The following is a 22,919-nucleotide window of genomic DNA, read 5'->3' on the forward strand; positions in this document are numbered from 1 at the left end:
GGGGTATAATCTTTTTTTTTTTTTTGGCTTGAAATTGATTATTACTGTATTTTGAAAGGCCTCAGATTTTATATATTGTATGACATCATAATTGACAAAAACAGCCACTTCTTTAGTAGCTCTTATAAAAAGATAAGTAGTTATGTTGCCCTTGGCTCTGAAATAGCAGTTAACTAATAATATTTATTCCCAAAGGTGTGCTGACACCAATTAGTAAAGCTAATGCACAAAGATATTTTGGCACAAGGCTCCATATAAGATGAAACTCCATTTAAGATGAAACTAAACACATGTTAAATTCAAAACACTATGGGGGGAGGGGGAGGAGATAAATCAATGTTTCTCCAGTAGAAAAACCCTAACAGTGGAGAAAAATTAATTTAAACTTTATTTTAAACATTAGGCTTTGTACTGTAACTATTCCATGTAAGAAACACACGTTTAAAAAAAAAAATCAATGAGAATTCTGAGTACCACTTTATTGCAAAATTCAGGCTCCAATATTATTAGGTAGGTAGAATATTACGAACTGTGTAAAGAAAGAACCAAAAGTCAGAAATCATAAAAAATTGTCTGGCGGAAGCTTTCCAATTCTCTAACTCCGTTGACATAATGTAGGAACAATTTACACCTCTTATTTTACTCATTCCATTGTTTCTTAGTTAAATGCTTTCCAGTTCTCGATAGACTCTCTCCATAGAATCTAACAGATTTTCTGGGCCCATAGACTTTACCACATGACCTCCATTCTCAAAGAGCTAATCTTTTACTTGGTCCCGCAAACAGACCAATACTCCACGAACATCTACAATTCTTGGCTCCTTTGAACCAGAACTTTCTTCAGAAATAGGTACATAAGTTAACTAATAACATTTATTCCCAAAGGTGTGCTGACACCAATTAGTAAAGCTAATGCACAAAGATATTTTGGCACAAGGCTCCATATAAGATAAAACTCCATTTAAGATGAAACTAAACACATCTCAGTGTGTTGAAAAAGCCCTTCAAAATACATTTCATATTTTCTATTAATTGATATAACAAAATGTGATTATTCAGGAGGCTGCTTTTCAGTGGTGGGTGAAGTTATCCCTGTAGATCTAAGACCTGATCCTCATCATATTTCCACCACTGTAAGACAGGATAACTATTAATTAGTGGAAGTACATTGGTATAAAACCAACATAAACAAGATTAAAATTAAGTCTATGTGGTCTGTTAAGCACATTGGAATAGACAACTATATACAAATCTATATTTGTATAATATGTTTTTGTTTTACCATATGTCACTTGAGATCATAAAAAGGACATATGTAGAAAATTTCTATTTAAAAAAAAAAATTATTGCCAGTATGTTTGCTACCAGAAGTTAGGTCTATTTTATGCACTTGTCTCCTACACAGAGTAACTCCTCCACATTATTAATTATAATCTGACTTTCTGAAAGGAAATCATTGCATAGAGCACTTGTAGTATTTGCATCAATACACAAAAGCTTTTTACACTTGCAGTAAAAAAAAAAAAAAAAAGTATATTTAAAGAACCCCATGTGTGGTTTAAATATATTTATTTTAACAAACTTCTTGTAAATTTGGACGTTTCTATTTTCTTTAGATCTGTTTACAATGTAAGGAAGTATTCCTAAAGAAGGAAGACAAAGTGCAATTTAATCCTTCTGTAGCCAGCCTCTTCAGAACATCCCATCTTCCTGTGTTTTCTGGGAGGAAATTGGCAAGTAAAACTTGATGACATCATCAAGATCTATAGGGGAAAAAAAGATACTATATTACTTTAAATACTTTTACCTTTCATTCTCAATTCCATTATCTAATATGATCTGTTTTATTTATCTGTATGATCAATGCTCTGCCTCATACATATGCCCACGCAGCACTCTTACAATATGGCTTGTATACAATCCTCATATCAAATGAAAATGAAACAAGACAAGGAACTGCAAGCTTACTTGCCTCAGTTTATAATCTTTCAAGCCTAGTTGGGGGAGGGAGGAGGAGAGGGGAAGAAATCATTAAGTAGTTCTTCTTATTCTTCTGTTATAGCAACATAATTCCTAGCAGATGATACAGTATCTGCAAGAGAAACAAAACAAAATCTACATTGATCACGTCCTTTGCCAAATCCACTCTCCCTCCTCCCCCCAAAAAAGATGAATGTAGAGGAACTGAAAAATTACATTAAAGTAAATTTAATCGAAAACAGAAAAATGAGAAAATAAGTTTCATACAACAGTCACAGTTTGCTAGTTCTGTGATGACAAAGATAAACAGTAAATGTTGCTGCAAAATAATTCACTCTATTAAAAAAACAAAAACAAAAAAATCACTTACCACAAAAGAGTTCCTAACGACTTCTGGGCCATTCACTGAGAGAAGTGGACCTCTGCTTAGATGCCTCCTTTGTTCTTCTTCTGCTACACCATTCTGTTCTCTCCATCTCCAGCCGATGTAGACACACGGAATGACCCCATTTATAAGAGTAAATGCCCAGTTGTGGTTTTGGCTGTTAAATGATCATCTGCAGTTTTGCAGAAAGAAACTGTCAGGCTATTAGGAATCTTTGCCAAGAAAGCAGTGCAGGATCAGGCTCCAAGTTTCACTAAGTCAATTCCTTTTGTTACATATGCTACTAAAAGTGCTATCAAAACCCTCTAACAACATCTTCAAACTTTAAACTTAAGCAATGCCGATGCTACAAAGTCTCTTGTACCCCCCAAAACAGTTTAAAGATCATTTCTTAGAAAATGTTCCAGCTTACACAGCTGGCCTGATGTTTGACAATAGTTTAAAAAAAAAAAAAAAAAACATTTTAAACTATTGAGTTAAAGCTGTAAGTCTGTATAAAAAATTTAGGGTTAAAAAATGTAGGGACATCATAACTGTGCCTAAAATAAGCAATACAAACCCAGGAAATTCAGAGTTATCCTTAACATGTTGGGTTTTAAGGTATGGAAACACAGAGGTTGGACATCTACACAACCATAATTGTGCCATTGTGGCAACTTGGAGGGAGGGGATTTTTAAAAAAAAATCAAATGTGTACTCTGTATGAATCAATTTAGTCTGATCTGGTCTACAATGTGTCTTATTAATTGTGCAGTTATTACATGATGTTGTTACAGGGCAGCATTACAGTTGTTTGAGTGCCTTAACTGTGCATTTCCAGATCTTAATATGTTAAGGTTAAACTTAAAGAAATCTCAACTCTGAATTTCATGGTTTTTTAGGGCTTGTTTTGGGAATAATTCCAACATCCCTATAATGTTTTTTACTCTAAATTATTCATATATACGCTCAACCTTAGGCCATCTTAATTTAGTTTTTTGTCTGAAAATTACTTCTTTTGATAGTTTCCTACATTAGCTGTGCTGGAAAAAAAAAAAATCACACTCAGCACATCTTTTCAGTAAATTTGCTACCACTGTTCCTTGGCATGGCCGTACACTTAGGACATTTTCATACCTGGATGGCTAACATTAAGAACATATATTCGCATTTGGTTGTTTATAGTCAACTGCTTAAATAAGGCTAAAATCAGCCTAATTTTCAGATGTCAGTAGGAATTGTGGAGGCCTAGTACCTCTTTAAAAATTCAGCCCACTTCTTTAGGTGACTAACATTAAACTTTAAAAGCGGGAGTGGTTAAAGATGTTACCCAAATATAAGGGATTTAAAAAAGAAGGGATATGAACTCTCACTGCAGGATATAAGACAACAACTAACCACCTGGGGTTTGGAAAAAACAATAGGCCCATTAGTCTAGAATTGTCCAACTATTACAAAGGACTTCACATGCTTTTGTTTCTATGGTTCAGAAAAGACTGTGGTCCTACAAAACAAGAGAGAATCATGATTCTCAGTCTAAAGCTGATTTTTATCCATTAGAATGTTCATATCAGGCTTGATAATAGAAAAAGGCTGGGATTTATGGAGGCGCTTAAGAAATTTAAGCACACTTCCATATTTAAATAGCATTAACAGCAGTTTATGGTCTTGTACATAACAAAACCAAGTAAATTGTTTAGATAGTGTATTAAATTGATATTTGCAAATGAATATTGAGGTTTAGTAATCTATAAATAGAATGATCATATTAAACACTATTTAGAGACTGGTGAAAACTAGTAGTAAGTTAGTTAAAGGTAGTTCTACAAGGCAGAACCCTCCCCCTCCTCCTCCAAAGGTTCAAGTGAAAGCATCTTTGAAATGAAGTGACATTTCTCAAAGGGAACTGTCGTAAGTATAACTGACTAGTTATATTTTTTTTCAAAACCTAAACTAAATAACCATATTTTTCTTTCTTTCCCTGGTTTTTCACAAATATATTTCACAATTGAGCTATACTACATACTTGTATTAATATATAAATACAAATTCAAAGAAAAATGGCACCTATCCATTGTATATTAAATGTATTCTAGGAAGGTGGAAAGTGCAAGTTTAACAGACAAAGGGAGGGGATTTGGATTATCTTTGTTTGCCAAGGTAAGCCAGGGGGGAAAAGAGGAGGGAAACCCTAAAATATCAATATAAATTGATTAAGTTAATTAAATCAGGAACAAATATTGTTTCAGCATAAGTCAATACCACAAAGGAAGAAGGTTTAAACATGAGATTAATCAGAAACATAGTAAGTTGTCTGATTCTATATTAATCAGCAGATACCCATCTGTGTGATTGTTCTAACTTCAAAAAGGGGGATATGTCTCCCTCCACAACAGAAGGCCATTTTCACATTATCTTACAGTAACAAATATATTAAAGAAATGGATACTTTAGCATAAAAACTTGCTGGACCAATGGTTCCAAACTTATCCTCTTGCACCTTTCCTTACCACTAACAGAATGTGTCTGTGCCCCACCCCCCATGCTGGGAGTGTAGTTGCAGCATCACGGCTGGACCAGGGTACCACGATTGGAAGCCAGCAGACAAGAGCAGGGGCTGGAAGCAGGGCCTTAGCTGGAACAAGAGGCAGAGCAGGGCTGGGTGGCACAGCCCCCCCATCCTCTCGTGGCCCAGGCGCCACCATGCCATCAGATGTTCCTCCATGTCTCCTTAGCGGGGTGCGCCCCACAGTTTGGGGACCATGTGCTAGACTATAGATAGGTTGATCTTTAGGCATCCTGAGATTCTCTCAGAAGTTGAGACATTAAAAAACTGGGCATGTTTGGTTTTGAGAAAAAGACCTGATAATCTTCAAATATGTTAAAGGCTGTTATAAAGAGAACTGTGATCAATTGTTCTCCATGTCCAGTGAAGATAGGACAAGTTGTAATGGGCTTAATCTGCAGCAAGGAAGATTTAGGTTAGATATGAGGAAAAACTTTCTAACTATAAAGTTAAGCTCTGGAATAGGCCTGCAAGGGAGGCTGTAGAATTCCTATCACTGGAAGTTTTTAAGAACAGGTTGGACAAACACTTGTGAAGGATGGTCTAGGTTTACTTGGTCCTGCCACAGCACAGGGGGGCTGGACTTGATGACTTTAAAGGCAACCTCCAGCCCTACCTTACTACAGTTCCCATAAACTCTTGAGCTCTGACAGGCTGTTTGAGAGCCAGCAAGTTTCCCCAACGTGATTCTCACCCAGGTAAACTCTGGACTATTTGATAAAGTTTGGCTCCATTAGCACCACTGTGGAGACTAAAGATTAGTGGTACAACAAACTGTCTCCCTTTATTCTGCTCTTCCTCATATCTTAAGAAATTTAAGTTCTTAGTTCTTGATAGCTCTGCTTTGTGTAACTCCCTGTCTTTACTGTTCCATCAAATTGTAGCTTTCTCTGATTGACAGAAGTAAAGATAATGTTTTCAGCTGGAAAGCAACAATGTGATTGAAAGTGAATTGTGCATGACTAATCCTGTATTCCTGCCATCTTATTTCTCTCATGTAAGGGTAATGATTAATTTCTAATAAATAGCAAGGAGGATATCAAGTGAGGAGAATGAGTTATCTAGTGTTTTTATGACTATCATATGCACTTCAGTTTACCTGCTTGATATTATCCTACCTGCCTGCATAGAGTTAAACTGAAGGGAGCCTATTGGGGGAAAACAGAAAAGCACTGAAACAATGACAAAAATAAAGTACCACCAGAGAGAATACCAAGGATCCTTAGGAAAACAATGAGGGAGTTATTCATTGGGAAATGCCCTCCCACCAGCCTGGCTCCAACCAGGTTAGCAGGTTAATTTTTCCAGGGCCCAAGCCTAAGATCAAAGGGAGCAAGGCAGAAGTAGCTAGAAGAAGTAGAAGTAGCTAGAGATGTCTAGCATGTCTACACTACAATCTTAACATGACTTAGGTTAGGTTGACTTACAGCCATCACAGTGATTACTGCAGTGGCTGATGTCTACACTACCCTCCTTCTGTTGGTGGTACGCATCCTCACCAGGAGCATTTCCACCAGCCGAATACGGACAGTGTAGAGGGCTGAGAGCCAGGGCCCAGCTGCCCCCACCAATGCTTCTTGCCTCTAGCAAGGAGATCCACACTGGTTGGGGAACAGAGCCTGGGGGGCAGCCGGCCTTTGAGCTGAGAGTGTCGGGGCAGCCGGACTCCCTGCCAGGAGTGGGAAGCCGGGACCCCAGGGGGGCAAGCCCAAGCTAGGAGACTGGCTGGCAACCCAGCTTGGAGTGAAGACCCAGCAGCAGCCCTGTTGGGGAGCCAGGCTTTCTTGTCAATTTCTTGTCAATTGACACTGCTTCACCCTAACTACACCAACATAAGCCCTATACCTCTCATGGAGTTATGATGTCAGCGTAGTAGGGCACTTACATTGGCAGGAGCAAGGCTGTAGTGTGTACACTGACATAGTTAGGTTGACATAAGCTGCCTTATGTCCATCTAACTGTGTAGTGTAGACCAGGGCTTGGACTGCTGCAAAAATTGTAGGAGAGGGGATGATTGCACTGAGTGAAATTTACCCAAAACTTCAAGGAAAGAATAAAACTCAAGTGAGATCCAGGCATATAGGCCTTTTGTTATTTTAACCCTTTCCTTGGTTTGCTATTTACCTTTCAGATGAATAAATATTGTGTTTTGAAGAAACTGTTTTTGAGTAATTTCAAATCAGCCACTGGTCACAGGCTCTCAAAGGAAGAGAGTTTGCAGGTACCAAACACAGTTGGTAAATGGGAATGGGCCTATAGCCCATAGATCCAATCTAAGAGCAGTAGGATCTTGTGGTTCCACTTGGAGAGGGGTGAAGGTAGCGAAACCAGTCACCAGAGGGGTGTACTTGACAGGGACTAAAAGTGGGTCTGAATCACAAGATACCATTTAACCACGGTACCAAGTATTTTGATTGCTGAGTTACTGTGCACATAATATGAAAAGTATCAACATGTAAAATTATTTATTAAGATGGGACAGACAATTTAAACAGGGCAAGTTCTTTTAAAAGTGGAGAGAAGGGAGATTCTATATTGCACCAGGAAGTGTGCAGAGATTTTCTTTTAATCTGCAATTCTTAACATAGAGTTGTTCAACACAGTACCATAATTTTACCTTAATCACAGTCTTTAGGTAGCAATTATACAGGTTATATGGAAACAGAAGGGAATGCAATATATAAATATAAATTGTACAATAAATTAAAATTTTGGCTTGATAGTGCTATGAAATGAGAATGACCAATCATATTCACATCTGCTGGCTGGCACTGGGCAAGTTACTTCCCTTCTCTGGGCCTCAATCTCATCATAAGAAAAACAGAACTTACCCACCTATGTAAAACATCTGAGGTCAACAGATGAAAAGCACTATAAGGACCAAGTTTTATCATAAAAGACAAATTTTCAAAGAAGGGTGCATTGGATGTGTTCATAAAAGTGCTTGAGTATCTAAACAATTCATATTGCACATGTAGTTGGACATAGTTATCCATTTGCATGTTAGCAAGAACAAACACTGGATTTTCATGTGTAAATTCTCAAGAAGATTCAGCAAAACCATACTTTAAAAATGCAGGTTTAAATACTTCTTTTGAAGTCTAGATTTTCTGTTCAGATAGAATGCTAGCCCATGATCTCTCCACACCTTTGAGTACCTCATTGGAGCCCAAAGAAATTAAGAATTTGATCCTGTGAGATTACAAATACCCAGAACTCCAACTGAGTTTGTTCAGTAGGAGCAAGAGCATGGCCCAAGTTGGTTTCAATGTTAGGAACAAGAACATAAATCTCTTATCTCTCAGGCCCCTGTACTTGACATATTATCTAAAGACTTACCACGGCTTGAACTGTTGTGGCATCTTAAATTTCCCAAAACATTGCTGAGAAAATAATATTGTAATGACACTGAAAATTCACAAGAGTTTCCCTTAGTCCAAACAAAAAAAACCACACTGCCACATTTTTAATGCCAGTAATTTCTAACATTTAACAGGAAACATTCTGAGCTCTGCTAAAGTTACAAATGAATGTGTGTTTTTTTTTTAGTCTTTGCATTACCATAACACTGCATTATCTCATCTAATTTGATTTTTCCAAAACCTGTGGAAAATGAATTTTTGCATGCCCTGAATGTTTGTTTATTGACTAAAAAGTGTACAGGAACTAAATCTATTACAGTAATGGAGAGTATTAAAGAACAATGCTAAAGCCTAATGGTCTACAGAGAGATTTCTGTAGTACCAGCCTGTGGCTATTGTTTTTATCCCAACACATGTCTAAAACATATTGTAAGACAATAATATTTATTGTTCTTGATTTATATTGTTCTCTTCTCCCAAAAAGAAGATTAAAAATAGCAGATGTTCACTAAAAATAACAGCATTATTTGATTAAATTGGGTATATTTTATTGTGGAAAACTAGTCAGGCAACATCCATTATTGTTCATGATTGTTTCCACAGAACACTCTGATACAAATTCCTCACATGATACTTACAGGTCCTGACCCCCGCAGTCTTGACTCAAGCAAAATTCCCACTCCTGCACTGCCCAAATGTATTTCAACATATTAAAATTAAATATGTATTAATTTTAACCAGGGAAAGGGTAAAAAGGCCAAGGTCACTTTCACAAAGCATTATCTATTTCCCATCATACAGCTGGCCCTTATGTCACACAGAACAGTTTGTCTCCTTTCTTGGTGTTGATGAAGGAGAAGAATGTGGGCTCTAGAAACTCCCAGAGGTTCAAATGACTAAGCAGTGGGGAAGACGATCAACAGGACTCTAAAGTGGTAGTAGCCGTGTTACTCTGTATACAGCAAAAACAAGGAGAGTCCTGTAGCAGTTTAAAGACTAACAAATTTAATTTCTGCAGGCATAAGCTTTCGTGGGCTGCAACCCACTTCATCAGATGCAATTTGTTAGTATTTAAAGTGCTACAGGACTCTCGTTTTAACAGGACTCTGGTTGCATATGGGAGTCCCCATTAAACATATCCCTAACCCCACTGAAGTCAACTAAACTACTCTCCTGCTTAAAAATTAAGGATGTGCTTAAATTCCTTGCTGAACCCAGGCCAAAATGAACTGTTCTGCAACTTTCTTTTTTGGTCTTGCAGAGCAGACCACTTTTTGCCTTGAATGGGTGAGCTCGATGTGCAGAAAGCATCCACAGCCTATTGACTATTTCTAGCAGCCCTCCAATCCTAAATAAAACTGAAGCAAAATGCAGATGTGGCTATTTTTAATCTCATTCATGAGAAGTCTGAGTCAAAACCTGCATTTTCCTTTAACTCCTGTGTTAATCCACAATATTCAGATACAATTAATTCTGTAATTTGCCTTCAACAAAATAACTGTATACATTATAAAGAAGTTAGTTCCTTCAGCCCTCAAAGACAATAACCTGAATTTCATTACATTTATCAGTACAGAATTATATCATCTTCATAAACTTGAAGGGTTTTTTCCCCTAAACATTTAACATGTACTTGGCATCCAGGAAGCATGGTGCCAGCATCAGAGCATTCAGAAATTAGCATAGATACTCTCCAGAGATATATAGCCTGGCATGATAATTAATGCAGGATTACTTCTAGTGAAGCCTGCACTTTAAAAAGCTAGACATTACTTTTAATCAGTTCACTACATATTTACTAGATGTTCTACTTTTTCAACACATTTTTCTATCTTGCAGTCTATCCCAAGAACACTATGGATCTGAATTCACTTTTTAGGTGACCCAGAAAATGAACCAGACCACAGAATTAACTCCATGGTGTAACTTCCCTGGGAATCAAAAGGGTGCATGCTGTATTCATGCTGTTCCACCAGCTTCATACCCTTCTGCCCTGACTTCCCCCTCCCAAAAAGCAGTACCCCAACTGACAGTATGCCTGGAGAGGAATTTACATGCACACATGGGGAATCACTACCCCCTTTTTCACCCCCATTCCATATTTTGCTATTCAAATTTTACACCTTTAATTAAATTAAAACTTCAGATTCAAATCAGTGGAATTTCTCCCCTGCAAAAATAACTTAATCAGGTTCATAATGTACAAACAAGGGACTTACTTTGCAAAAAAATGACGGATCTCAACTAATTAACATTATTTCCCATAATTCCATTTCCCTGGTTAAAAAAATGGAAAGTTTCAGATCAAACTGAAATATGACCTTTGACTATAAAATACACAACTGTGCACTATTTTTCTTTGTTCATTAATTCAAAAGGGAAATTGAATAGCATACGGCAGAACAACAAACATAAATGTCCCTTTTTTGGGTGTGTTGATTTCCAGTAAAACAAAATAAAAGATATTATATCAGTGACCCTCCCATTTTGAATTTGCAATCAAGTTTAAGTCCAAGCCAAGACCAAAATAGAACTTAAGTAAAAACTTATATTCACACACACTCTTTGAGATGCAACCAGCCAGAGAATGTTATCTACTCTTTGCTCCCCTTCTAAGAGGAAGGGATTTATTATATTACATACAAAAAGCTAAGCTAGAAGAACATTGTCAAAGCTTCAAGTGCACAAAAATTAGGAAAATGCCAGTGTTGCCAGGGTTTTAAATTTGCCCCAATACATAATTCATTATGAATATGATCACATACTGTTTCTATCTGCAGGTTCATTCAGGCCCTGATTCAACAAGGTACTTATGTCCATATGTCTCAAAGCTTGATATCAATGGAACTGCTATGCAAATGCTTAGCTACCCCTTGCTGAACTGGAGAGCCACTGTACATGATGGGTGAACAGTGAATGAGTTAACTGTTCAATTCTCTCTCAAAGTATGGCCTACGGCTTATTTACTGCATTAAAAGCATAGGCCATACATTGAATGAGAAATTTATATTATATATATATAGATGGGCACTTTGCAAGTTTTGGCTTTAAATGTTTGTGTTCCTCAATTCCCTTTCTTTAAAATGGGGCTAATACCACCTCTCTGCTTCTCAGGAGCATTGGGAAGATAAATTAATATTTGTGAGAAACTAGATATAGTAATGAGTGCCACAGAAAAAGCCCATCAGGAAATTAATCATAGTTTTTTCCCTATAGCACTGGTCACCATGTTGACGTCTCACAAGTATTAATTTGCCTTCACAGCACATCTGTGGAGCAAGCAGATATTATCCTCAATTTACTGATAAGAAACTGAGGTGCAGTGACATTAATTTCAAAATTTGCAGAAGTATCCGCTACTTTTAGGTGCCTTGATGATTGGATACCCAACTTTGGACACCCAGGACCTGATTTTCAGAAATGCTGAGCATTTTCAACTCCCATTGACTTCAGTTGCACTTTGAGTGCTTTGTATTTCTAAAGATCAAGCCCTAAGTTGAGCACCCAGAAAATGTGGGACAAATATACAATTAGTGGACACTTGTGAAACATTTCTCTGAAGTGACATTAGCTTGGTAGTGTGTGGCAGTGCTACCAACTGATCACACTGGTCCCAGTCAGTTGCCTTAACTCACTACATTACTGTTTTTCTTCCTCTGTTCTTCCTCATTCATCACATACTTTCCAAGTATAGCAAATGAGGCTGTGATCCTTCAAACAGCATCATTCACTACACAATACTCATTCAATAACTGAGCAGCAGGTCTTGCACACTAAATGAGGTACAACTCTGGTGGAAAAATAGCATATGACCATGGAACTAAAGACCACATCATAACACTTATGCACAACAGGGCCAAAATAAGGTTACAGGGGCAACATTAATTCTGGCATTGCCTTACTTTGAGTGCTTGATTTTGCAACCTCAGTAACATTGTTAACAAATGCATGGCATGTTTATATGTAAATTGTTTCTTTAAAAGTTGCATGCAAGTGGATTGAACAGTAAGGGGAAAAAGGGGAAGCATTTGGTAAAAGTAAGGTAGGTATTCATCCATCAATAGTGTTTGGTAGACAAGAAAGGGCAAATCATTATGAACCTCACCAGACTTTCCTAAAACTCTACCTCATTATTTTCGGGCCAGCTCTTCTTAAATGCATTACCACACAGGACCTCAGTCAATTTATCCTTCCCAGTCCTCGTCTAACTGTACTTCAAACACATGCATTTCAGCACCTTGCACATATTGGGCATTTAAATAAGCAGAACAGTGACTTTTTGCCTCTTAAGGAAAATGGTCACACAGTCCCATGGTAATCCCCAAGTCAGTCACATCATTTGCAATTTTCATATGCCACTGTATTCATGCAGTAGTGGAATTCCTTAGTTAGCTTAAGATATTATTCCCTTAGCCACATTTCCATCCTCTGCATTACAAAAGCAGTAGCAGGAATGGATGGTCTACCAAGAAGAGTCATAGTCTGATACTATATTCAATTTTATACTGTTCTTCCGTTTTTTTCTACTTCACATCACATAAATAAACCGGACAGACTTCCTTACATGAAGAAGTTAGCAACCATTGCTACTGTTAAAATGTTTCAATAAGAATCATCAACTTCTCAGTGTTTTAAATCTGTCAAGATGAAGTAATCAAAAAACTAATCTGTTGCATGCTATTAAAGCAATATGAGGACCCTTACAAGAATCTTTGGTGGGAGCCTGGGAGACAGACAAACATATTACTTCCCCCTGTCACCTGCACAGACTGGACAGTGATGAAAGAACCTTGACATCCCTTTCTTTTCATTACTATTCCCTCCCCCAAGGTCAGTAGTTATCCTGTTTTCTTCTCTTCTAGGGATCAAAAAACCACAGTGAGCTTTGTCCTTTGCTGCTCTGTTTCCATCTTCATTATCTTGATATTTTCCAGGATATGCGTGAATTTGTCTCTGTGGATAATGAGAGTTCACATTCCTGTGCCCTACAGGTATTTTGTACATCTCTTTAGTAAAAAATATTTCTTTCCTGCTTTAATTTGTCACTGCTAATATTCACTTGCAATTTCCCTCATCAGTTAAGCAACTTCAACCTCATTAAAGATTTTTATTTTTCAGGCACCACTGTGGATAAATCCAGTCCTTGGAATACTACGCATTTGATCTGGCTGAAAATATATTGAGAATTTTAAAAGGATACATTTCCTTTTTTCCTGGCAAAGTTTTGACAGGTCATTCATTGGAAAAATCTTTTCTTATGAATACCATCCACATCTGCAAGACTTTCCATTAAAGAATGTGCAGAACTACATTTGAGAATACTGCTTGTTGCATGAAAGCAATTCTTGCTACAAAACGTCAGATTTTTTTTATTTAGGGCTGAGGATAAAGTAATGCAGAATTTTGCCCTGTAGCTTGAAGAGTGAAAGGAATGATTCATGCACTTACATTTTCAAAGATGTGAAAGACGCAAACTTACCAAGGCTAGTAAGGACAATCTGTTTTTATTCTTTTTGAATCACAAATATGTACTGCATATGGAAAGCATTCCAACATATTTAAACAAAAATATTTTCTTTTGGTCATTCATCCAATTTTTACTTTGTCTCTAGAGAAAAGTTACTCATATATTTGTATGTATGTATGGGGAATTGGGTTATACTTTTTTGTCCAGGTGAGGCCATTATAATTTGCCCAGTATTATCAGTGGGGACCTTTAAGGAAGGAGTAAGTAGCAATTTTTTCTTACTGTGTTTAAATAAAATAATAAAATCTTTCTTTGGACACTTGTCTTAATTATCTTAGGAAAGAACTCTTGGCTGAATTATAGTTCTACTTTTTATATTGCGTTTCACATAATATTCATAACATGCAAAAGAAAAACTATCTTAGGAACATTTTTACAGACCCATGAAGAATACCAGAAATTCCACGTTAACTAAAATGCTGTACATCATATATGAATTATTTACGTTTTTAAACCATTAGTTGGTCATTGATGATAGCTACCATCCCACATACAAATCTCTTCTGATACACTGTATGCTTCGTGTTATGTATGAATTAAATCTATCTAAAAAATAATTTTAACAAAGGAAATCAATGATCTCAAACATTTAAAAATCAAATCTCCAAGCATAGAAACAATGCATACTGATAACTATTTCACTTTTAACTTGTACAAAGGTGTGTGTTTAGTTTCTCAGATTATTATTTTTTAACTGGTTAACTAAAGAGATGGATGTATTCAATATGTATACTACTTGCACACCAAATGTGGTATTAGGAACATTGTTTTTCCTTATTATACTCAATACTCCTGAATTGCAAAGTACTACAGAATAATTATACTGGTTTGAAGCCTATCCAGAATTAAATCAGTAAACTCACATTGCAGAAAAACCTAAAAAGTTACACACAATAGCACTTTATGATTAAAGTTTTTTTCCATATTCACATTTAATTGAGCTATGTATAGGCAGAAGAAGGGGGGGGATATAAAACCTTCTTAGACTTATCCTGCTATTACTTTGAGAAAGGTACAAATAACTTTACAGGTCAAACAAAGGTCAAAAGCTAACAAAATATAAAAGAAAATTTGTCCAAATTCTCATCAATACTTCTGAACTTAAGGTAGTAAAATGAAGATATCCAGATACCTGTGCCCATGTTGGTATATAAAGTGAGCACAAAATAAAAATAAATAATTGATAGTTAATGGATATGTTGGCTGAAATGACCAAACTACCAGACATCTTACTATATTACTGAGTGACATTCCTGAAGTTTTGATCAAGATTCTGCCTTTATGAATGAAATCTATGAAGTAAGCCAAAAACATCAATGGTTCCATGGAAACCAGTCCTCCTACATCTTGAAAAGTTTATTAAATAGAACATTAACTGACACTTGTAAGTAATCCAATTGGTGTCAGGATTTAAGTCATTAGTAAAAATATTTCCAATCTTTAACCTAAAGGTTGTCAAGACCTTTTTTCTGATAAACTGTTTCTGACTTTAAATTTGATGACAATATAATCTATAGCTCTAAATAAAATTGTGGAGGGTCAACAAATTTTGAATATTAGGCAAGTATCAAACATGTTCACACAGAATGTTAGGAGTCTGGTCCTGTAGCTACCATACAAGCAGAACTCTCATTGAATTTGATAGGTAGTGTCTGTTTTTATCTAAATCTATGATGAGAGAGAAAGATGAAGACAGAGGAACATAATGTGTCAGTGGGAAGGGAAACATTTTATTTTCATGAGTTAAAAGTAAGGTCATAACGCAAAATAAACACCAGAAGTATGACATTCATGATCTCTCTTGTTAAGTGAAAATGAAGCTTAGTATGCCACCTATCATCCTGTATTCTAGATGTATCTTATCATACTGCAGGCCACATTTTATATCGTATTACCTATGTTTTTATGCACTTCAGGTGTACCACAAGTTGTGTGTAATTGATCTTGCTTTGATCTGCCTACATCATAAGTGTACTAAGAAATATTAAGTTATTTAAAATCGTCAGTGTGGCAAAAACAGCCACCCATAGCAGTAGAAATAAGGACCTTTATTTCCAAAAGCATAAATTGTCCTATCTAAGCTAAAGAAGAATGCCTATCGGTTAACACCATAGATAGTCAAGTAAAAATCTTATCAAGTGAAGAGCCACAGCAGTAGCACCTATTGTCTGCCATTATGATGGCATAGTTACAGTAGGATTACCTTTACTCTTCAGAGTTGTTATTTTATTTTATTTTTTTATTTATTGCCAATGGGAATGGCACAGTGATCTAAACAATTGATTTGAAATACCTGCACTCCTCTGGTCACGCTATTCTTTCTCTTTTCCACACATTTAGCTGTATAGGAGAGTTGTTCCCATCCCTTTTTCTGTTGGCGCCTCTACTTGGCGCATTTGTGCACTGCTTCCCCCATGCCAGGCACATCCTGACACAGTTGCCACCATCTGTCCCTTTTCCTGCTTTCTATTTTGGGTATCTTGCCCTTTTTTCCTCCTGTCTTTTTTTTTTTTTTTTTTTTTTTTTTTTTTTTTTTTGAAGTTTTTTTCCTTACTTTTCTCCCCACACTTTTCTCCTTTCCTCTCTGATCCCCTTCCCATTACACCACAGACAGAGGGAGAGGAGAGGATGTTCATTGATATCACAGCTGAGTGACAGAGGAGCGGGGAAGTTTGGGCAGTGAGTTGTAGCTGTGAGCTGCTCCCCACAGCTATAATACTGAAGACCATAATGGGAGCAGACAGGGAAGCTGGGATGCTTTCAAGGAGCCCTCTTCAGATTTGGCAGCATGGTTACAGAATCAGAGAGGAGAGGGGTGGGAGGGTGCAAAGGGATTCAGGCCCCTACAATTTTCTCCACCCTTGATAATCTCCCTCCTCACCCCAGGTCTCTACCCCAAACAAGTCTGAGAAACACTAGGGTAGGAGAATTTCAGACAAGATGTAACCCGTGAGGTTTTGCTTTTCACTATTCCCACTGTTTTACAGATTGCTCTGCACCAACTGGATGCTGCCCACATCCCTAGAAATGAAAGCATTTCAGTGGTGGGTTAAACAATTCCCACTGTATTTATGCCCACTTCTACTCCTGTTGCAATCAGTAGTAGAGCTTCTATTGACTTCAATGGAGCCATGTTGATTTACAGCAGTTTAAGATCTGGCCAGAATGTAGTAACTTTAACAAATTATTAAATGAGTTTCTTCCCTCCTGCATATTTATTGATTGCAAGATTTTACTTCCCCCCCCCCCAAGGATTTAATATAGGAAAAAATCATTCTAGATTTAATCTCAGGATGGATATGGTACAGTTACTAATGTACGACAAGGCAGTCATCACAAGTGACTCAACTAATAAACCTAATTACTTTAGGTTATATGCATTCTGCAGTTCTATTTATTGTCAATTCATTGTTATTACATCAGAAAGCCGTATGAGGTCATAGCTGTGAAATACGGTTTTTGATCATGTTAAATAAGAAATACTTAATTTATCCACAGAGATTAAACAATCAATCCATGTATTTTATTATATTGCTTATGTGTTATCACCATAATACTATTAATCTAATTTGATTCTTCAAAACTTCTTGAAAATGAATTGTGTCCCCTGGAAGTTTATATCCATATTTCTATGGCATATATAAAAGCAGAAAAACCCAGAGTTAAATCTGAAACTCAGCCTTTCATTTAGGACACTGGCTTTGATCATTCCTTCATTCAGTAAAACCTGTGGGATGGAGCTCTTGAAGAAGAAGCCTATGGGAGCATCTCTTTGTTAAATTTCTCCCTGATCATTCCATTTATAAGGTAGGGTTTGCTTACCCACCCCATGGAACAGATCACAGAAGCAGCCCACATGTCTAATGGATTCCCAGGAATCTGCACAGGCTCTGGGAATGCCGCATCCATCCAAATATAGACACTGTTTGTCTGCATAAGTTTTTTCCCCTGGCTACACAGCTCCATTGGATCTACAATATCAGGGACTACACCTGAGCCCAGAAGCTCTGGAAATATCAAAGGAGGACTCATCACAAGAAATTAAATAATCCCACGCTCTATTATTGCTGCCACATAAGCTTTGCAGGGCCAACGTGCAAGCTAGAGAGCAATATGGGTAGTTCGGTTTACATCTGGTTCATTTGTATGCAACTTTTTTTAAACCTTATAACAACAACATGACCTGTTCTGGCTCTGCATCACAAAATCCTGTATCCAAATTCGATACCATTACTGTCGTGTTATTTAGCAACCTAATGTTTTCTGACAAGGCTATTAATCTTTAAACTTAAAGCAGTGATACTCAGACTGAGGCTCAGAGCAACAAGGGGTTCTTTAATGTGTCTCCTGCACCTCTTTACAACATTTAATGCATGTTTAATGCAACGTTAAAACACTGTGTGATTTAAATATTAACCAGTCTAAGTTATTAACCAATCAGGATGCTTTTACTATGTTATTAGCTAATTGTAGTAGATAAAATAATATTTAGTCATTTTGCTGTGAGAATATAGATATAGAACATATGAAACAATGAATTCACACTACTGTGGCTCTTTTGGGTAATGGTTGATCACTAATTTGACTCCTGAACCACTGAGGTCTGAGTACCACTGGCTTAAAGAATTACAAGTGTCCGTTCTGTGGTTTATCATAGAGCCCCCAGTTGTACTTTTACAGAAACAAATGTGGCTTTGTTTGTTCCTTAATAAGTCCCAACTATTTTTTCCTCAAAGAACACAATCATTTAAGCATTATGTAATATAATTGAACAAAGGTAATAGTAGAGCATCAGTCATAGCTGAAATTTGCAAAACTGACTAGAAAATTTAGATACACAACTCCCATTAAAATTAATGGGGGAAAGTATCTTTGCAAAAACCTCTCTGTGATTAATAACTTAATTCTGGGACATTTAGACAGCCCCAAAGCCTATGGCAATCTACTTTGCTTTCACAATGTATTGATTATAGATGTTATTGTAAGAAAAAAAGTCAGCACTCCCTTATATAGCACCGTTCTAAGGGTCTAGAAAACACCTTACAAACTGTGGGCTATACTATATGCTGCCTTTGCTCCCCTTGTACAACTACATATAACCATCCTCTTCTGCATGACAGAAATCTTGCAAGCAGACTTAATGCTGCTTGAAGTGTCTCAAGGGGAGGGTGACATGCTAATATGCAATACAGCTGTTTCCTGTTTCCCTCATCTGACATGCTCCCCACCACCTCAAATTCCCAGGGTCCTAGCCACATCACAAGCACATAAAGTCACTTCTGCCTGCTTGGGGTCAAGTAGGAGCATGCCCCATAGCCACGTTACCTACTAGTTAGAAAAGTCGCAAAACATTTAAGTCCTTTGCTCCTACCTGCACTGCACAGCAAAGAGGTATATTTAAACCCCCTAGCCACTGAATGTCATTCAGAAGCTGGAGCAGTTCCTCAACATAATTGCCCATTTGAAAGGGAATTATTAATGCTCACTATCCACATTCTGCACTGGTTTCAGCACTGCAGTTCAATTTAAGGTTCTTTCTGGTGTATAAAGTCCTAAGCATCTGCCTCTCTCCTATACTTCTCCAAAGCAGTGGAGTTTGCCAAAGCTCTCTGCTCTCCACCACAAGTTTAATTATAAATCAGGCTGGCAGTAAAGACTTTTTAGAGTCCAGGAACCCTTTCTATAAAGCTCCCTCCCAAGGATGTCTATCAAAGTCCCACTTAGGATCCACAAAAGCTCCAAGATGGAGCATAAGGTAAGTTCTATAGGTGTGAAATTTATCTGGGCGAGTATTTCCTGGGATGAACTTGTACTCCCTCTTTCATCAGCTCTTCTCTTTTCAGTATTTCGCCCTCCAGGTTTGTTTGATAAAATAGCTATTTTATTCTGACCCAGTAGATCCCATTTTGGTTTAATTACTCTGCATTCTGTTCTGCATCGCAGCTAGATGGAGATGGGCAGTATAGAAAATATTAAAATGAATATATATGCATCACTCATTGAGTTACAAATACACATTCACATCACTCACTACTGAAATGCACTTGTTTATGGGGTGCAACACTATGATGATTTAACAACGCAGAGCAATACTAACCAGTTTGGTCTGTAAAAAATACTGAACATATCTCATCCAACTAAAACTGCAGTATAGTACCTAAGTGAAATTATCATCCATTCCAAAAACATTTTTTTTCTTTACACTCAGAACATTAAAACTTAAAAGGCAGAAGCTTGGTTAATTTGTTAGGCCTGAGCTACAGCCTTTGCATGTTCTGTAAAGAAAGCTTCACTATTCTTTGTGTCTTCTTTACATCAGTTCTTATTTGCAATTGTTCCACACTGCATTTATTTAAAAGGCTCTTATAAAAGCCCAATAAGTGTCCCTGGTATCAATTTAAAATAAAGGTTTCCACCTTCTCTTCATTTCACTAAAACATTATAAAAGAAATGATGAAAATAACAAATTGGGAGGGATGGTTTGTGAATTAAATAATGTAATGCCAGCCCAGGAATAAAACACAAGCCTCATTCAAGAGTGCCACCTAGTGACAAAAAATATTTTAGTTGCACACATTATATTAATTATGCCAACAGAACAAGTTACATTCTGAATGATTTACGCTTAGTCAAATTGCCCCTCCTGCCTTTGTCGATGGAAGAGCTCATAGGTGTGCAGCTGGGGAACCTTGGAGTTACTGACCAGAAAGCACATTTATTTTGGTAGTTCAGGGGCATCTTCCCAATAACCTGGCCATACTACTTCATACAGTAGCTTGTCCAAAAGTCACAATCTGGGGCTTGTATGGGAAAAGATATTTAGTAAAGGATGAGGAATATAAGTTTGAGTATCTATAGCTCCAGTCCTCTATGCATTTTTATTTATATATATCACACACACACTTGTGAGTTTATGAGCTGGATGATTGTGTACACAAATTTATGTCTATATAGGACTCTCATATTCTTAGAGAGCGACACAATGATTTGGTATGAAGATTTTGTTTTGGGGTTTTCTTTTATGTTTGGGGTTTTTTTTCAGTTTGTATACTGCATTACTTGTAAAGTAATAAATGGCAACCAATTTTGGCTTAGCAGAATACATTGCTGGGCTAACGTCTTTCAGTTACACCAGTAAAACTCTACTTATGGCGATGAGTTTGTGGTGTTTAAAAAAAAAGTAGTTTGGACCTTAACCTGATGACTATGGTCCCAATACTAAACACATAAGTACTGTACAACTTTACTCACATCAAGCTACTAGGACTCTACATAAAAGAAACTGTACAGAATTCTTGGCAGGATCAGGCTGCCTGTTCCCACTGTAGTGCACGGCAAAACTCCTGTTGACTTCAACTGAGTTAGGGGAAAGTCCTAAAATAAGGTCATTTTCCACAAGTTATACAAGTGTCAGGCGTTCTTTAGGGGATTTTTTTTTTAAATAGAAATCCTTATTTTTAAGAAAGCATTCAGCCACACCATATTAAACCCCAATCCTTCATAAATTTACACAGATCCTTAATTTTAGAGACGGAGAAATCCATCAACTACTCGTGGACCTTAACTTTAGGCAGCTGCATAAATTTTGCAGGATCAGGGCCTCAATCTCTAAATCACTGCTAAATATACACTCTCTATAAAAAGTTAGTGAGTTATGTGGCGGACAGTTAAAAAGCTTAACTTGTATTCTTTCATTTTACTAATCAAAGTGGTAAAACTCAAACCCAAAATAAAATATTCCTTTCTCCTAGAGTATTGCCTTGTATTTTCTTCGTTCTATTAAAATGTCATTTCTCCACAGTGTCCCAGAGAATACATGAAAAAGATTATACCACATCCAGTTTTCTCTTAACTTTAGTTTTTACAGCTGGGTTCCAGTATGAAACCCTGAAGAATGGGACAATCTTCCCTTTAACATTATGAATACAGCAGAAGAATGAGAACCCCATATTTTCTGAAACTCCATTTGGTTTGAAATAATTTCCACTGAAATTCCTCTAATATATATGCTCACATAAAACACCATCCTCTATTTTGTCCATTTAGCACAGAAGCTGGACTAACAGCGCAACAAAACCACACAGTTTAGTCTATCAACTTAAAAAAATTCTTCAACTATATTTTTAAAATCATGTGCTCACATCAAAAGCAATAAGTCTTTTCTAACTTTTTCCCCAGGGCACTTCAGTATATTATCCACTAGTAAGATGTTTTTCCAGAAGACCAGCTAAGAACCAAAAACTACCATACTTCAAAGGAAGTCATGTTTGAACAACAATCTAAGCCATTCTGTAGCTGTGTTTTATATATATTGTTAACACACACATAAATTATCAGCATTATCACCAAACAGCTGTTGCTGATCAAAATTTATCATGCAGAACAGGTGTTAACCCTCATTCTTTTCCTGATATTCTCAATTAAGCAATTTCACACACAAAGAGGAGAAACTTAGTCTCAGGATGATCTTAACTCAAGCATAAAGAAACCTTGTGTATTACTAATAATCACATGAGTTTATGTGGTACATGCTAGCACAAATTAATGTATTTTTGAACACCTTCACTAGCATCTAATCAATAATATGTTATTACTTATTCAATGCACACAAACCATTACTGCAGTTTGGAAACGTTTTGGAAGCCTACCTGAATAAAAAAGGGTAAATATAAATACAAACAAAACTCACCATTACTTTTTAGGAACAGATTCATATGAGTTCATCTTCTGTCTTCCTCGTTAACAAAAATAGCTCAGCAAACTTAACGAACTTCACATTAGTGACAATCTCCTGTCTCCGAAAATATTCTTCTAAGGTTATTTATATAAAAGGCATTTGTAGTAATAACAGCTTAAAATTCATGAGGCATTCTGCAAGCATCTTAATCAACTTAGCTTCATTCATTTGGACAAGACATGGCATGCATGCAAGCCATAAAGCCTAAGTTCCCTCACTGTCCCTAATAGTTTTAGCTAAGTCTAATGAGGATTTGCTTGAAAATTAAGAAAAAACATGAAAGCACCTTGAAGAAGGGAGGCGCCAGTTCATGAATTAGTCAGCTGTTCCCTGTGTCAGTAGGATCATAGTCATTTCCATAAATAAAACTACATAAAAAGGGA

At 36.8% G+C, this 22,919-nt stretch overlaps 1 protein-coding gene and 1 long non-coding RNA gene across 8 annotated transcripts in view; both read right to left on the reverse strand.

The window, feature by feature from the left end:
• The window catches only part of ERC2 (ELKS/RAB6-interacting/CAST family member 2), a 685,232-nt gene that overhangs the window by 524,418 nt on the left and 137,895 nt on the right, over positions 1 to 22,919 (reverse strand). The gene's annotated exons all lie outside the window — the stretch shown is intronic.
• LOC137150505 (uncharacterized) lies at positions 1,559 to 22,067 on the reverse strand. Its single transcript, XR_010918986.1, has 4 exons — positions 21,941 to 22,067; positions 2,351 to 2,537; positions 1,973 to 2,092; positions 1,559 to 1,763 (listed from the first exon to the last, which is right to left on the reverse strand). It is a non-coding gene; the product is annotated as an uncharacterized lncRNA (long non-coding RNA).

This window comes from Emydura macquarii, unplaced genomic scaffold (assembly GCF_026122565.2).
Source record: "Emydura macquarii macquarii isolate MOO-44397 ecotype Brisbane River unplaced genomic scaffold, CSIRO-AGI_Emac_v2 contig_968, whole genome shotgun sequence".
NCBI classification, from domain to species: domain Eukaryota; kingdom Metazoa; phylum Chordata; order Testudines; family Chelidae; genus Emydura; species Emydura macquarii.